Raw genomic sequence first — 15467 nt, 5'->3', positions numbered from 1 at the left:
ACTAAAGACGAAACAAGCAACGATGAACAATGCAATAAATGAAATTAAAATCACTCTAGATAGGATCAATAGCAGAATAACTGAGGCAGAAGAACGGATAAGTGACCTGGAAGATAAAGTAGTGGAAATAACTACTGCAGAGCAGAATAAAGAAAAAAGAATGAAAAGAACTGAGGACAGTCTCAGAGACCTCTGGGACAACATGAAACGCACCAACATTCGAATTATAGGGGTTCCAGAAGAAGAAGAAAGAAAGAAAGGGACTGAGAAAATATTTGAAGAGATTATAGTTGAAAACTTCCCTAATATGGGAAAGGAAATAGTTAATCAAGTCCAGGAAGCACAGAGGGTCCCATACAGGATAAATCCAAGGAGAAACACGCCAAGACACATATTAATCAAACTGTCAAAAATTAAATACAAAGAAAGCATATTAAAAGCAGCAAGGGAAAAACAACAAATAACACACAAGGGAATCCCCATAAGGTTAACAGCTGATCTCTCAGCAGAAACCCTACAAGCCAGAAGGGAGTGGCAGGACATACTGAAAGTGATGAAGGAGAATAGCCTGCAACCAAGACTACTCTACCCAGCAAGGATCTCATTCACATTTGATGGAGAAATTAAAACCTTTACAGACAAGCAAAAGCTGAGAGAGTTCAGCACCACCAAACCAGCTTTACAACAAATGCTAAAGGAACTTCTCTAGACACGAAACACAAGAGAAGGAAATGACCTATAGTAGCGAACCCAAAACAATATATAAAATGGAAATAGGAACATACATATCGATAATTACCTTAAATGTAAATGGACTAAATGCTCCCACCAAAAGACACAGATTGGCTGAATGGATACAAAAACAAGACCCTTATATATGCTGTCTACAAGAGACCCACTTCAGAACTAGAGACACATACAGACTGAAAGTAAGGGGATGGAAAAAGATATTCCATGCAAATGGAAACCAAAAGAAAGCTGGAGTAGCAATTCTCATATCAGACAAAATAGACTTTAAAATAAGGACTATTAAAAGGGACAAAGAAGGACACTACATAATGATCAAGGGATCGATCCAAGAAGAAGATATAACAATTGTAAATATTTATGCACCCAACATAGGAGCACCTCAATACATAAGGCAAATACTAACAACCATAAAAGGGGAGATCAACAGTAACACATTCATAGTAGGGGACTTTAACACCCCACTTTCACCCATGGACAGATCATCCAAAATGAAAATAAATAAGGAAACACAAGCTTTAAATGATACATTAAACAAGATGGACTTAATTGATATTTATAGGACACTCCATCCAAAAACAACAGAATACACATTTTTCTCAAGTGCTCATGGAACATTCTCCAGGATAGATCATATCTTGGGTCACAAATCAAGCCTTGGTAAATTTAAGAAAACTGAAATTGTATCAAGTACCTTTTCCGACCACAACGCCATGAGACTATATATCAATTACAGGAAAAGATCTTTAAAAAATACAAACACATGGAGGCTAAACAATACACTACTTAATAATGAAGTGATCACTGAAGAAATCAAAGAGGAAATAAAAAAATACCTAGAAACAAATGACAATGGAGACACAACGACCCAAAACCTATGGGATGCAGCAAAAGCAGTTCTAAGGGGGAAGTTTATAGCAATACAAGCCCACCTTAAGAAGCAGGAAACATCTCGAATAAACAACCTAACCTTGCACCTCAAGCAATTAGAGAAAGAAGAACAAAAAAACCCCAAAGCTAGCAGAAGGAAAGAAATCATAAAAATCAGATCAGAAATAAATGAAAAAGAAATGAAGGAAACAATAGCAAAGATCAATAAAACTAAAAGCTGGTTCTTTGAGAAGATAAACAAAATAGATAAACCACTAGCCAGACTCATCAAGAATAAAAGGGAGAAGACTCAAATCAATAGAATTAGAAATGAAAAAGGAGAAGTAACAACTGACACTGCAGAAATAAAAAAAATCATGAGAGATTACTACAAGCAACTCTATGCCAATAAAATGGACAATCTGGAAGAAATGGACAAATTCTTAGAAATGCACAACCTGCCAAGACTGAATCAGGAAGAAATAGAAAATATGAACAGACCAATCACAAGCACTGAAGTTGAAACTGTGATTAAAAACCTTCCAACAAACAAAAGCCCAGGACCAGATGGCTTCACAGGTGAATTCTATCAAAGATTTAGAGAAGAGCTAACACCTATCCTTCTCAAACTCTTCCAAAATATAGCAGAGGGAGGAACACTCCCAAATTCCTTCTACGAAGCCACCATCACCTTGATACCAAAACCAGACAAGGATGTCACAAAGAACGAAAACTACAGGCCAATATCACTGATGAACATAGATGCAAAAATCCTCAACAAAATACTAGCAAACAGAATCCAACAGCACATTAAAAGGATCATACACCATGATCAAGTGGGGTTTATTCCAGGAATGCAAGGATTCTTCAATATACGCAAATCTATCAATGTGATAAACCATATTAACAAATTGAAGGAGAAAAACCATATGATCATCTCAATAGATGCAGAGAAAGCTTTCGACAAAATTCAACACCCATTTATGATAAAAACCCTCCAGAAAGTAGGCATAGAGGGAACTTTCCTAAACATAATAAAAGCCATATATGACAAGCCCACAGCAAACATCATCCTCAATGGTGAAAAACTGAAAGCATTTCCACTAAGATCAGGAACAAGACAAGGTTGCCCACTCTCACCACTCTTATTCAACATAGTTTTGGAAGTTTTAGCCACAGCAATCAGAGAAGAAAAGGAAATAAAAGGAATCCAAATCGGAAAAGAAGAAGTAAAGCTGTCACTGTTTGCAGATGACATGATACTATACATAGAGAATCCTAAAGATGCTACCAGAAAACTACTAGAGCTAATCAATGAATTTGGTAAAGTAGCAGGATACAAAATTAATGCACAGAAATCTCTGGCATTCCTATATACTAATGATGAAAAATCTGAAAGTGAAATCAAGAAAACACTCCCATTTACCACTGCAACAAAAAGAATAAAATATCTAGGAATAAACCTACCTAAGGATATGAAAGACCTGTTTGCAGAAAATTATAAGACACTGATGAAAGAAATTAAAGATGATACAAATAGATGGAGAGATATACCATGTTCTTGGATGGGAAGAATCAACATTGTGAAAATGACTCTACTACCCAAAGCAATCTACAGATTCAATGCAATCCCTATCAAACTACCACTGGCATTTTTCACAGAACTAGAACAAAAAATTTCACAATTTGTATAGAAACACAAAAGACCCCGAATAGCCAAAGCAATCTTGAGAACGAAAAAAGGAGCTGGAGGAATAAGGCTCCCTGACTTCAGACTATATTACAAAGCAACAGTAATCAAGACAGTATGGTACTGGCACAAAAACAGAAAGATAGATCAGTGGAACAGGATAGAAAGCCCAGAGATAAACCCATGCACATATGGACACCTTATCTTTGATAAAGGAGTCAGGAATGTACAGTGGAGAAAGGACAGCCTCTTCAATAAATGGTGCTGGGAAAACTGGACAGGTACATGTAAAAGTATGAGATTAGATCACTCCCTAACACCATACACAAAAATAGGCTCAAAATGGATTAAAGACCTAAATGTAAGGCCAGAAACTATCAAACTCTTAGAAGAAAACATAGGAAGAACACTCTATGACATAAATCACAGCAAGATCCTTTCTGACCCACCTCCTAGAGTAATGGAAATAAAAACAAAAATAAACAAATGGGACCTAATGAAACTTCAAAGCTTTTGCACAGCAAAGGAAACCATAACCAAGACCAAAAGACAACCCTCAGAATGGGAGAAAACATTTGCAAATGAAGCAACTGACAAAGGATTAATCTCCAAAATTTACAAGCAGCTCATGCAGCTCAATAACAAAAAAACAAACAACCCCATCCAAAAATGGGCAGAAGACCTAAATAGACATTTCTCCAAAGAAGATATACAGAATGCCAACAAACACATGAAAGAATGCTCAACATCATTAATCATTAGAGAAATGCAAATCAAAACTACAATGAGATATCATCTCACACCAGTCAGAATGGCCATCATCAAAAAATCTAGAAACAATAAATGCTGGAGAGGGTGTGGAGAAAAGGGGACACTCTTGCACTGCTGGTGGGAATGTGAATTGGTTCAGCCACTGTGGAGAACAGTATGGAGGTTCCTTAAAAAACTACAAATAGAATTACCATATGACCCAGCAATCCCACTACTTGGCATATACCCTGAGAAAACCAAAATTCAAAAAGAGTCATGTACCAAAATGTTCATTGCAGCTCTATTTACAATAGCCAGGACATGGAAACAACCTAAGCGCCCATCATCGGATGAATGGATAAAGAAGATGTGGCACATATACACAATGGAATATTACTCAGCCTTAAAAAGAAATGAAATTGAGCTATTTGTAATGAGATGGATAGACCTAGAGTCTGTCATACAGAGTGAAGTAAGTCAGAAAGAAAAAGACAAATACCGTATGCTAACACATATATATGGAATTTAAGGGAAAAAAATGTCATGAAGAACCTAGGGGTAAGATAGGAATAAAGACGCAGACCTACTGGAGAACGGACTTGAGGGTATGGGGAGGGGGAGGGGTGAGTTTTGACAGGGCGAGAGAGAGTCATGGACATATACACACTAACAAACGTAGTAAGGTAGATAGCTGGGGGGAAGCAGCCACAAGGCACAGGGATATTAGCTCGGTGCTTTGTGACAGCCTGGAAGGGTGGGATGGGGAGAGTGGGAGGGAGGGAGACGCAAGAGGGAAGACATATGGGAACATATGTATATGTATAGCTGATTCACTTTGTTATAAAGCAGAAACTAACACACCATTGTAAAGCAATTATACCCCAATAAAGATGTTTAAAAAAAAAAAAAAAAAAAAAAAACTAAAAATCAAACTGCCATATGACCCAGCAATCCCACTACTGGGCATATACCCTGAGAAAACCGTAATTCCAAAATAGTCACGTACCATAATGTTCACTGCAGCACTTTTTACAGTAGCCAGGACATGGAAGCAACCTAAGTGTCCAATGACAGATGAATGGATAAAGAAGATGTGGCACATATATACAATGGAATATTACTTAGCTATAAACAGAAATGAAATTGAGTTATTTGTAGTGAGGTGGATGGACCTAGAGTCTATCATGTAGAGTGAAGTAAGTCAGAAAGAGAAAAACAAATACCGTATGCTAACACACATATATGGAATCTAAATTTTAAAAAGGGTTCTGATGAACCTAGGGGCAGGTCAGGAATAAAGATGCAGATGTAGAGAATGGACTTGAGGACACGGGGAAGTTGGAAAGGGTAAGCTGGGACGAAGTGAGAGAGTGGCATGGACATATTTACACTACCAAATGTGAAATAGATAGCTAGTGGGAAGCAGCCACATAGCACAAGGAGATCAGCTTTGTTCATTGTGACCACCTAGACGGGTGGGATAGGGAGGGTGGGAGGGAGGGAGATGCAAGAGGGAGGAGATATGGGGATATATGTATATGTATAGCTGATTCACTTTGTTATAAAGCAGAAAGTGACACACCATTGTAAAGAAATTATACTCCAATAAAATTTTAAATAAATAAAGTCGTGGTAGATTTTCCTTCTGGAACATTTATCTTTTGTGGAGAATCACTTAGTATAAATTGATGAATACAGGGCTTACTACTTTTAGTTGGTATATAAAAACTTAAAATTAGCTATAAACGTGATGCCGTTTATAAATTCCACCTCAAAAGTACTATTTCTGTTCACTTGTGTTGCTGTATTCATAAGCATCCAGTAAAAGTTTACTCATCTGTAATTCTCAGGATTGGAAATCTTAATGCTTTCTATTTTTTATACATTTACTTTATGTGGTCATTAGTGACCAAATTGGTGATTCAGAGGCACTGGAACAATAGGGATTTTTAAAAAATCATCAAAGAAAGAGCAAGTTTTATTCCTAATGAATTCATTTTATTTTAGCATTAACAAAAAAGGCTTTGGAGAAGCCAAACATGAGACTTGAAGCCCAGCTTCATCGTTTTCTAGTTCTGACCTTGGGCAAGTTCTCTCATCTCTCAGCCTCATTTTCCTCTTCTCTCTTTCACTGATAATCACATATAGCTCATAAGTTTCTTGTGAGAATTAAGCAAGCCAACACATAATGGCTTGTCTGGCACATAATTTGTACTCAGTAAATGTTGCCTCTTGCTATTGTCAACAACAGCAATGACAATAATAATAATGCTTTGGATATATGTGTTATTCTATGTGGGGCATGTGTTGTAATCTTTATTAACCAAATAATGTGATACCCTATGACTCAATTACTATACCTTTTATTCTGCAGGTTATATAGTAGCTATGCACGCAGGTACAGATGTGCACGTGCGTGCATGCACGCACACACACACACACACACACACACACACACACAAGTCCATACGTACTGCACCTGAAGTTTTAAGGAGAGGTCCTAGAATTTAAATCCTCCTATATTGGGATACATATATTCTCAAGGTCAATACTGTCTCATGTCTTCTCAAATGTAGGAAGAAACATGGGCACATAACTATGCTATATGGTACACTGTCTCAAACTTGAAGACAATTCTAGCTGACTGAACAGTGTCTTAACCTAGGGCACCCATGGTTTATAGCTCCTTCTTTATTGTGTCAGGAGGGCTCAAGGCCAAGCTCGCATTAGCCCAAAGAAAGAAAGCACTTGGCAGAGAGCAAAATGTGGATTTGACTCTGGGGCAGCACACGGGGGCTGTGATTGTCCTACCCATCTGACACACAGTACACTTCACACAAAACACTGTGGCAACATCACAGAGCTAAATATTCTAACACTGAACAACACATTTCTGTGAAAGCTTTTGTTAATGTCTATATGACACTCTCCCCAAAATGTCACCCTCACATTTTAGTCTATTGACCAGTTATAGTTTTACATACTGATGCTATAAAACTGGTTTAATTATTTTTTCACTTAAGCTACTGATTTTACTTTTCCAGGAATGACTAAGTTGTTTCTTTCTCCTAGGCATAGAGTTTAAATCTGCTTCAAAAAGAACTTGTTTATGTGTCCTTTAAAAAAAAAAGTCAAGTGAAAAGTCATATTTTTTCTTTTTGCACAAATCCCTGTACATTTTTAATTTGGAGAGTCATCTAAATCACTACAATCTACTTGCCTACTAAAAAAAAAGTATTCAGGGAGACCCTTGAGACCCCTGAGCCGAGGACACTTTGTAATAAATGAGCATAAGGCCCAGTGCTATGAATGCAAGTGGATTTTGGAAGGAGGCTTTTGTTTTTTCAGACCCTTCTTAAAACCTGGAAAGAGAGTCATCATTGGGATTTGTGATGTATTCTGCATGAGGATAATTTTGCCTCTGGGAAAGTCAGAGTCAGGCCAAAATCACTCCTGGGATTCTCAAGTCTGAAGTCACTTGTTTGGCTCTGCTCACTAGAGAACTCAAGAATGCTATTCATTGGCCAGAATGGACAGTGGTTGAGAAATGATTTGCTGTAACAATCATCTCCACAATTTGTTAAGATACAGAAATTCTTCTTCATTGCTTTTCAAGACCTGGAAAGACAAATCTGGGTGGAGTTTTCAGGTGGGACTTGGAAATAAAGGGCTAGTATATGTTTAAAAATCTCCATGAGCGTTCTTTCTCTCAGAGAACTTTGAAGTGCCTGTTAGTCTTTTGAACAGGTTTTTTTGAAAAACAATCGTGCTACAATGCCAGCGTGAGATCAGCTTTTGTTAAAATACCCAAGTAAAACCATCAAACTTTACCAAATCATTTTGGAGATGTAAGATGAGAGCAAGGAGCGAAAGTAAAGGAAATAAAGTGAATTCTGGTAAATTCAGATTAGTATTGGCATTATTTTCCTATTTAGATCTCTTCTCAACCGTGAAAACAATAGTCACATACCTTGTGTTAATTTTTTTCTTGCTGTTACCCTGCATGACTGCTTCTTAAAATCCTCAACTGAGTCTCTAAACTTCTGTTTGGAGGCACTTTTTCATATAAAGTTTCACTATCATAATTAAAAAATTCAACACATATTTATTAAATGCCTAGTGTGTGTTGGGAGCTGTTCAGAGTTCTCAGGATACATCGGTGAACAGACAAATCTCCCTGCCCCCATGGACCTTGCAATTTAGCTCACACAGAGCATCTGACATATCTGGGCATGACAAGACCCAGACTTCAAAATGCTTAAAGGATCCCTGTGGCCCAAGCGGGTCTATTACAAATTGCTTGTAGTTTGTCTGCAAATTCAGTAACACATTACACTCAGACACGGAGAAAATAAATATTTTTTAAAATGTGTCTATACCTGATCTAATCTTCCTTATGTGCCCCTGCCCGGTAGAAAACGAAAATGAAATCAAAACAAAACAAAACAGCTAGATTTTTTTTCTCCTCCAGTGCAACAATCTAACTGTTGTTTGTGGGTAATGCTTAGTCTCTAGACTGAAAGAAGAAGTGCTGCATCAGACAATACTTCTGGATACTGGAAGACTATTTTCTCAATATTTTGTGCTATTCATAATTCAATACTACCGATACAACACACTTTTAAGTCTAATTGGCATTACTAACATTTTCCCCATTATTCTCGTAAGTTTAGACAGTCAGCAAAACAGTAAGTCGAGATCTGATTACAGAATTTATGATTTCCATGGTGTAAATACTCCGACCGTGGTTGATTTCGAGCTACCAATGTGATGTCACTGAATGTAGAAAAGATGTGCAACAGCTCATCATTACGTACTATTTCCACCAAACAGATATGTAGCCATAGATGACTTCAAGATCCTAGATAAGTAAACATGTAGTAGAAACAAAACAATTAGGAAGTGATGAATTTTGAGAGTTTATTACCTTTTAAAAAGTTAATATAATTTAATTGTAAATTTATATAAGTTAATTTTTAATAATGGCTATGTTTAACAACTGGCTTACAGAATTCCTAAAAATTTAACCATTGACTCTCACAAGTCACTATGTCAGGCCAAAACCATAGTAAATCATAAATAATCTCTTTAATTTCCTTATCACTCTCCTTCAATCCAACAGCACATCATACTGACTCTCCCTCTGAAACATACCTTGAATCGCTCCCTTCCCTGTTCCCATAACAGTTCTCATCACCGGCACATCTCACCTGTGTTCCTGCAAAACCTCCTGACTGCTCTCTCTGCCACCACTTCTAACATACCTGCAGTCCATTCTCCTTACAGTCGCCAGTCATATTTCTTAAATGTACATCACATTGTATCAGTATCACTTCCCATCTTCAACTCTTTAACATTTCCATGTTGTCCTTAGAAGAAAACCCAAGCTCTTATGACGCCCAGTAAGACCCTACATCATCTGGCTACAGCCTGCCTTACACCTTCATCTTGCCCATTTTCCTACTCAAGCACTACATTCCAGCCACACTGGCCTTTCTTTTTCTAAAACGTACTGATCTCAGGGCTTTGGCACTTGTTCCCTCTGCTGGGAATGCTCTTCCTTCACGACATTCCAGTCCGGGCTCCTTGTCATTAAGTTTCCGTGAAATAACTCTGTGGTGGTTAATTTTATGTGTCAACTTGACTGGACCATAGGATGCCCAGATATCTGGCTAAACATTATTTCTGGGTGTATATATGAGGGTTTTCCCAAATAAATTAGCATCTGAATTAATTGACTGAGTAAAGTCAGTTGCCCTCCCCAATGTGAGTGGACATCATCCAGTCCATTGAGAGTCCGAATAGAATAAAAAGGCCAAAAAGGATTAACTTACTCTCTTCCTGACTGCTGGAGCTGAGACCTCAGGCTCCTCCTGCCTTTGGTGCTCTGGTTCTCAGGCCTTCAGACTCACACTAGAATCTCTGCTTCCCTGGTCGTTGAACTAGAGTAGCACCGGCTTCCCTGAGTCTCCAGCTTGCAGGTGGTAGATTGTGAGATTTCTCAGCCTCCATAATCCTATAAGCCAATACTTTATAATAAATCTTTTTTTGTTGTTGTTGTTTTCTTTCTTTTTTCTGGCCGTGCTGCGCGGCATGTGGGGTCTTATTTCCCCAACCGGGGATCGAACCCATGCCTCCTGTGATGGATGTGCAGAGTCTTAACCACTGGACCGCCAGGGAAGTCCTGATAATAAATAAATAAATAAATAAACAAACAAACATAAATATATTTATATTATATCATTATAGTATATAATATATTATTAATATATTGATATAATATTTATATAAACATCTTTTAATTTTATATATATATATATATATATATATATATATATATATATATATATCCTGTTGGTTTCCTTTCTCTGGAGAACCCTGACTAATACAGATTTGGGTTCTGAATGGTTCTAGAGGAATAGCATTTTATGGATGAGTTTTCTGAGTTGGTTCTGGGGTTTCTGAAACTGGCCTTCTCATCTATTTAGATTTAAAGACCCTAATGACTTTATTTTCAATAGTAAAGAAAGCACTGGTAGTTAATGGAGTGGACTTTGTAATAGAGGTATGCAAAATACCTGCACTGGATCCTCCTAATCAACAACTTACAAGAAGCAAAGAGCTGAATGACTGTGTATGTAATGCTTTTGAACATTTTTGGAAAACTAACAAATATAATGACATTGATTGGCAGCCCCTAATGTCTTTGGACAAGTGGTAAAAGAAGAGGCTGAGCTCAGGGATTTGAATTCCCAGCTCAAATGCTGTACAAATGACCCAAAAGCTTCTCTGTGTGCCTTTATGAGACCCTTAGAGATGCAGAGCTGAGCTTGCTGAAAATCAAATGCAGAATCTCATTCTGTAACTGGCTGAATTACAACGTACGTTGAACTTCCACCCTTGCAAGGTGTCTACCATAAAAGTAAGGGCATTGATTGGGAAAGAATTGGATCCTCTAAGCTGGGATGGGGACATGCGGGAAAACACTGATGAAGCTGGGAGAGACCCTAATGATGCCGGAGACATTGAGCTCCTAAATTCTGATTAGTCCCCTTTGCCAGTGGAAGAGATCTCCCCACTCCGAGTATAAGTGATCTGCCCACCCTGGTGGCAGTAACCTCCTCGGCCCCAGTAGAAGTGGTGTCCTCATCCCCACTGGCAACAGCATCCCCACCCCCAGTGGTATTGGCCTTTCTACTCCCATCTGAGGGGGTTAACCCTGTATTGCCTGAGAATTTGTAAAGGCCTCTTCTGAAGCAGCTGCCATGCAAGACAATGTTGCTTCTCCTCAGGACCCACCCCTACCACCTGCTTTGCTCCTAGACCTATAACTAGACTTGGGTCCCAGCAGGCCCCTAAAGGTTAGGTACAAAATGTGACCCACAGGGAAGTACACTGTAGTCCAAAAGAACTACTTGAGTTTTCTGATTTATACAGATAAAAACCCAGAGAACATGTGTTGGAATGGACTAAGAATGTGGGATAATGGAGAAAGGAACACAAGGCTGCATCAGACTGAAATTATTGATATGGACTAAGCAGAGCCTCTGCGATTAATGTTATAGCTCAGGAAGTTAGAAAGTTTGGTTGGTTGGCTGAACCATAGATGAAAAAGTGGCCCAAGTGAATGAACTGAAAATGCCCAACTTGCCTTGGTTTAAAGTAGAGGAAGGGATTGAAAGGCTTAGGGATACTGAAATGTTAGAGTGGATTTGTCATTTAAGACCCACTCACCCATACTGGGAGAATCCAGAAGACATACCTTTCACCAACACCATGAGAAATCAATGTGTGAGGGGAACCCTGACATCTTTAAAGAGCCCTGTGATTGTTCTCTGCAGGCCAGTCCTCACAGTGAGAACTGTAGTCACTGACTTGGGAAACTGAAATGCAATGGGGTTTATTGGATCCCATGGTGGCCGGGGCCACGTGGTGGCACTCAACACCAATGGCAAGGTGAGCGTGGTCACTGTAATGAGTAGTAGAATCAAAGCAGAAATCAGAATAGACTGACTCATGCAGACCTATGGAGTTGGCTATGGTGTTGATCATGGTGTTTCTAGCAATCAGTAGATAGGAAGCCGACTAAATTCTTTTTTTTATGCGCAAGAAAGTTCTAGGTCAAGTGAACTGAAGTCTAACCTGAACAGGGTCATGGCCCTTTAGTCAAATCCCAGACTTGAGCCAGTTTACAGACCCAAAGCCTCTTGAATGAAACGGAGGCTGGTTTCCCTTGAGGAATGCTATGGACTGAATGTTTCTGTCCCACTCAAATTTGTATGTTGAATGCTAATCTCTAATGTAATGGTATTTTGAGATGGGGCCTTTGGGAGATAATTAGCCTTCATGAATGGGATTAGTGTCCTTACAAGATGAGATACAAGATAGTTTGCTCCCTCTCTTTCTGCTCCTCAACATGTGAGGATACAGAGAGAAGACAGCCATCTGCAAACCGTTGGAATGCCTCAGGAGACACAGGATTTTCTGACACCTTAATCTTGGACTTCCTAGACTCCAGAATTGTGAGAAATAGATGTTTGTTGTTTAAACCACCTAGTCTATGGTATTCTTGTTATAGCAGCCCAAACTGACTAAGTCAACGAAGGACCCCAGTACACTACCCAAAATTTATTGTGTTAACCTTTCTCCTAGCCTTCCGCAAAAGGACCTATGGCCTTTTACCAAGGTAACTGTGCATTGGGGGAAAGGAAATAATCAGACCTTTCGAGACCTGTTGGACATTGGCTCTCAACTGACACTAATTCCAGGAGACCCAAAAAGTTATTGTGGTCCTAGTCAGAATAGGGACAGATGAAGTTCAGGCGACCAGTGGATTTTTAGCTCAGGTCCTTCCCACAGTGGGAAATGACCTGAACTAGGGTCATTTCCCTAGTTCCACAATACATAATTGGAATAGATATACTCAGAGGCCGGTGGAATTCCCACATTGGTTCCCTGACCTGTGGAGTGAGAGCTATGATGGTGGGAAAGGCCATGTGCCACTAAAACTAAGAACTAAAAAGTCCCTCTATCTAGGAAAAAAGTAAGCTGAAAGCAGTACTTGGACTGAATGCCAAGATTAGTGCCACCATCAAGGACTTGAAGGATGCAAGAGTGTTAATTCCCACTACATCTCCATTCAATTCACCAATCTGGCCTGTGCAGAAGGCAGATGAAACTTGAGGAATGACAGTGGATTGCTGTAAACTTAACCAGGTGGTGATGCCAATTGTAGCTGCTTGACCGGATGACGTTACATTGCTTGAGCAAATTACCACCTTCCCTTTGGCCTGGTATGCAGCTATTGATCTGGCAAATGCCTTTTTCTCCACCCTTGTCCATAAGGTCCACCAAAAGCAGTTTACTTTCAGCTGGCAAGGTCAGCAATATACCTTCACTGTCCTACCTCAGGGATATACCAATTCTCCAGCCATACATCTTAATTTAATTTGGGTGAATCTATATCACCTTTCTCTTCCACAAGATATCATACTGGTCCATTAAATTGAGGACATTATGTTGATTGGACCTAGTGAGCAAGAAGCAGCAACTACTCTAAACTTATTAGTAAGACATTTGCATGCCAGAGGGTGGGAAATAAATCTGACAAAAATTCAGGCGAATTTTTTCAGTGAAATTTCTAGGGGTCCAGCGGTGTGGGGCAGGTTGAGATATCCCTTCTAGGGTGAAGGATAAGTTGTTGCATCTGACCCCTCCTACAAGTGAAAAAGAGGCACAGCGCCTAGTGGGTCTCTTTGGATTTTGGAGATGACGTATTCCCGATCTGAGGTGTGTTACTGTGGCCCATTTACTGAGTGATCTGAAAAGCTGCTAGTTTTGAAGTGGGACCCGGAACAAGAGAAGACTCTGCCACTGGTCCAGGCTGCTATGCAAGCTGCTTGGGCCATATGATCCAGCAGATCCAGTGGTCCTTGAAGTGTCAGTGGCAGATAGGGATGCTCTCTGGGGCATTTAGCAGCCGCTATAGGAGAATCATAGTGTGGGCCCTTTAGAGCAAAACCCTGCCATTCTCTGTAGATAATTACTCTCCTTTTGAAAAACAGTTGTTGACCTGCTCCTGGGTCTTAGTAGAGACTGAACATTTAGCCACGGGCCACCAGGTTACCAGGCAGCCTGAGCTGCCCATCGTGAACTGGGTGTTGTCTGACCCACCAAGCCGTACAGCAGCACTCCATCCTCAAATGGAAGTTGAGTATCTCTGATCAGGCCCGAGCAGGCTCTGAAGACACAGGTAAGTTGCATGAAGAAGTGACCCAAATGCCCATGGTCCCCACTCCTGCTGCACTGGCTTCTCTCTCCCAGGCTTTACCTGAGGCCTCATGGGGAGTTCCCTAAGATCGGTTCACAGAGGAAGAGAGAAGACTCAGGTCTGGTGTATCGTTGCATGGTTTTGCATGACATGCAGGCAGCACCAGAAAGTGGATAGTTGCGGCCCTACAGCCCCTTTCTGGGACATCCCTGAAGGACAGTGGTGAAGGGAAATCCTCTCAGGGGGCAGAACGTCAAGCGGTGCTTCTGGTTATTACTTTGCTTAGTGCTTGCAGAAGGCAAGGGGGATATGGAGTGAGTAGCGGAAGCAGGTAGTTATAAATACCCTGTGACCAGTCACAGAAATGAGGGCTGTTATTATAATGAGCATTTCCTCCTTAGTTAGTTATGAATGTGTGTATCAAATATCTTCATTTGTTTTCCTCTCTTATTTCCTTATCGTGTAACATAAGATGTATTGATTTTACATCATAGTATTTAAGTACTGTTAATTTTACATCAGAGTATTTAAGTTATGAGAAATCAAGGAGAAGAGTCAACACCACTCAAGGCCTTTACCTCTTCTTCTGAGGAAGAGGTTAGAAAGTTTTAGTTCATACACAGGATAGGTTGATCATGTTAGGTGGAGTTATGACTTTGTTATTGTCTTTATTCGGAGATTAAGTACGGCTGAAGATGTGTATGCGGCCAGATTGACGAGGGGTGGACTTGTTTCCGTGAAATCACTCTGTGATGGTTAATATTATGTGTCAACTTGACTGGACCGTAGGATGCCCAGATACCTGGTTAAACATTATTTCTGGCTGTGTCTGTGAGAGTGTTTCTGAAAGAGATTAGCATTTGAAATGGGTGGACTAAGTGAAGCAGATGGCCCTCCTCAGTGTGGGTGCCCCTCATCCAATCCTTTGAGGACCTGAATGGAATGAAAAGGCAGAGAAGTTCAGTCTTCACCTGACTGCTGGAGCTGGGACATGGATCTTCGCCTGATCCTTGGGTCCTGGTTTCAGGCCTTCAGACTTGGACTCGCTCTCTGGCTCTCAGGCTTTGAACTACACCATTGGCTTTCTTGGGTCTCCAGCTTGCACAAGGCAGATGGTGAGGTTTCTCAGCCTTCATAATC

This window comes from Phocoena phocoena, chromosome 11 (genome assembly GCF_963924675.1).
Source record: "Phocoena phocoena chromosome 11, mPhoPho1.1, whole genome shotgun sequence".
NCBI classification, from domain to species: Eukaryota; Metazoa; Chordata; class Mammalia; order Artiodactyla; family Phocoenidae; genus Phocoena; species Phocoena phocoena.
The sequence above is the reverse complement of the archived record's forward strand: the minus strand, read 5'-3'. Positions refer to the sequence as shown.